Genomic DNA, 3,185 nt, shown 5'->3' on the forward strand with positions numbered 1-3,185 from the left:
GTAGCTTGAGTGCTAGTGATGTAGCATGAGGATCTGAGAATGATGAACTCCATTCTAGAAGAAAATGAAGGGCAGATAAGTAGGTTTATTGGGAGGAAGATGGAATTGGCATGTGCACTTACTTTAAAGCTGCTACTTCTGCTTTCAACTATAATGCTCGCTCTCAATCTAACTGTCTCAACTCTCAGCTGACCACCACCGTTTTTCATTTTTGGTCTTTGGGTATAGGCTACACTAGAATCGAGACTACAAACTATATTTGGGCTAAATTGGACAAAACAGACGCAATATGGACAAACATTAACCCGATTGGTCCAAGAAAAAAGTTGCGTGTTTTTGAAAGTTTTGGATAAGGCAACACGAGACGGTAGCCCCCTAGTGTTATTTAACACGTGATTTGCAGCGGAGGCACCCGGGTCAAATCCCAGCTGAGCCTGGATGTTGTTTAAAGAATCCATAATACTTATGTAGTGTGTGAGTGTGTTGTGTGGGTGTAATGTCTAGGATTGAGACTATCCAATTCAGTTGACCAAAAAAAAAAAACACGTAATTTTGAAAAACAACCAAAGTAACAGAGCTGACATACTGGCTCTATAGTGTTAGATCTAGGGATGACAATTTTTTTTTGACGAGACGGATATCCGCAGAGATTTACTTGCCGGAAGATGGGTATAGGATTTTTTTCCTACACGTGGGGGCGGGAAACGGAGACCCGTTAATTACATGGGGTTGGGGCGGGGAAAGAGGTCCTCGCCCCTCAGAGATCCATATAATAACCGTTTATATGAAATTACAAAAATATTCCTCTTATATATATATAATTAAAGAACCTTAATTCCCTCACTCTCCTAGTGACCCAATCTTTATGCCATCACTCGTTTCTCTCTTCACACTCATTATCACCGGCGAGATTGCGTCCTGTTTCCCATCACCGTTGCGTCGTGCTTCTCCATTCTATTCACCATCTCTCAGCGCCTCCACCTTGACTCAGTCTTTGCTCCACCGACTGCTTGTTTACGTTGCCAATCCCTCGTTGTTGCCGCAACTTCTCTTTCTCGTCGTTGCTCCTTCTTCCTCACCTTCCTCCATTGCTGCTGCCATTCACTTTCTTTCTTTCAGTGTGTCGCTCGCTACTTCTTGCTCACAGCTTCGCCGCTGCCTCCACCTTTGTTCCGTGACGAAGCCTCAAATTTGCGACGTCGACGACGACTCTCCGTCGCCTCTGCTCAACAAAGACGACGACGACTCTACTCTATATCCAGCCACCTTACAATATGTTGGATGTTTCTGTTGATTGAAGACATTGGTTTTAATATATGTTTTGATTTTTAATTGATGAAACTGTTATGAAATTGGGTTTAGGTTTAAATTCTGTTAATGAAAAATTAGGATTAGGCATGATTTTGAATACTGGATCGGGTTGACCGATCCGACTAGAAACCAGACACCTTGTGATCCAGTCTTAAAGAGAAAACCATAATTCTAAAAACTGTTTGTGAACCGGTCAAAAATCGGCTGGTCGGATTGAACCGGGACCCTGCCGGTTTAGAGAAACGCCACCGTTTTGAACTTAGAGCATAGAATCGCGCGACCTTCCTTCATCCTTCCTCTTTTCTTCAGTTCAAAATTCACCAAATCAGAAAGAAAGCTAAAAGCTGAAACCCTGAAACCCTAGCTTCTCCACCACCGACGTAGGGACCGTCGTCCGACGCTCAGGCACCACGGTCGTCGTCTGGTCGTGCGCTCTTTTTCATCATTCAACAATCGCGCCTTCTTCCTCGAGCTCGGCGTCAGTCCCTGGCCTTTGTCTGCTCCGTCGCGTTCCTGCCGCCGTCTGTCGCGCTCAGGCACGTCTTCGTCTGGTTGTGGTGCTCGAAGTTCCAACCCACCAATCGCAGCTTCTTCCTCGAGCTCGTCGTCTTGGAGTCTGCCCTTCGTTTGTTCAGCCGCAGCTTCTTTCAACCCACCAGCGTCTTCGAGTCGTTCTCGTCGCCTGGCCTCCGCCTCCGTCGCGCTTCTGCCCCTCTGCTCAGACTGCTCAGAAGTCAGAACGAAGGTTTAGGATTCTGCCAGTGCTACTCAGATTGGTTTCTTCGTTTTTCTTTTGAATTTTTCGTTCTTGGTTCTTTGTTCTGCTACTGCTAGCGCTATTCAGATTGAATTGTTGAACGATTAGCTCTGCTCACTGCTGTGCTGTACTCTGTTTTTGTTGCTTTTTTTTTTGTTCTGTGCTAAAACAAATTGTGCTGAAATTGTCCTGATAGCCTAAAACCTTGATAATCCTTGTTAATCTTTGGAAAAGTTTGTTGCTGCTGTGTAACTTTCAATTGTTCCTGCTGGTGTTGTTGCCTTATTTTAAATTTGAATTGGTGGTGGTGTTGTCTTACAATTTGCTATAATTTTTTAATTTGGTTTAATTTTCCTACTGTGCTGATCTTTGTTTAAATTATTCTCTGTTCATTGTGTTAACCGTTACTGTGAACTTGTTAATTTTCTAATTGTTCTTGTGTTGAATGTTAACTTGTTTTAATTCTTCGTTGTGCTTGTCCTTGTGGTTCAAATTCTCCTTATTTGAAGGCTTTCTTTTTTGTTCTGGATAAGCCTGCATTTGGCTTAGATGAACTTCTCTATGATGCTGTTTCTATATATGAAGAATATTTAATTATTTTGTAATTCTAAGTCATTCAATTCTTCTATTAAGTATTATGCATCTGGATTCATTTTATTGCCATTCGTCAGTGATTAATTGAACTCCAATTCATTTTATTGCCTCTAATTCGTTTGTCTTAGTTTAAGGTGGATATATGAGTTTTTAAATATGGTGATATGGTGAAAAAGTTTTATTTTGATTTACTATCTTATTTTCTCATATAAAGTATGAGTATCATGCCATGATGCAATAATAATTTAATCTTAGTCATCAAATGATATATATCATGCTACTTGGATGTTTGCTTCTTGTTTCCTAGGAAGTTCATCAGTTTCTTGGCTGTCCCTTTTAATACGTCGAGACTTCATTTATCTGAGTTTTGGCAAATGCTACACTATTTATATGTGTTTTGGCAAATGCTACACCATTTCTTCTAAAGTTTGAATAATATTTTGATGTTTGTACTTTTTTAGGGCGTTTATTATTTTATTATAAACAGTTTTTCCGGTTTAACCACAGTTGGACTGGTTGGAAC

At 41.0% G+C, this 3,185-nt stretch overlaps 1 protein-coding gene and 1 pseudogene across 1 annotated transcript in view; one reads left to right on the forward strand and one right to left on the reverse strand.

Annotated features, from left to right (window-relative positions):
• The window catches only part of LOC110273220 (uncharacterized), a 2,679-nt pseudogene extending 2,221 nt beyond the window's left edge, over positions 1–458 (reverse strand).
• A 1,150-nt stretch (positions 459–1,608) lies between these two features.
• The window catches only part of LOC107494234 (uncharacterized), a 5,561-nt gene continuing 3,984 nt past the window's right edge, over positions 1,609–3,185 (forward strand). Inside the window, exon 1 of the mRNA XM_016115289.3 lies at positions 1,609–2,056. The gene's annotated coding sequence lies outside the window, so the exon portion shown is untranslated. The remainder of the gene's footprint in view (positions 2,057–3,185) is intronic.

Source organism: Arachis duranensis, chromosome 6 (genome assembly GCF_000817695.3).
Source record: "Arachis duranensis cultivar V14167 chromosome 6, aradu.V14167.gnm2.J7QH, whole genome shotgun sequence".
Lineage (NCBI taxonomy): Eukaryota > Viridiplantae > Streptophyta > Magnoliopsida > Fabales > Fabaceae > Arachis > Arachis duranensis.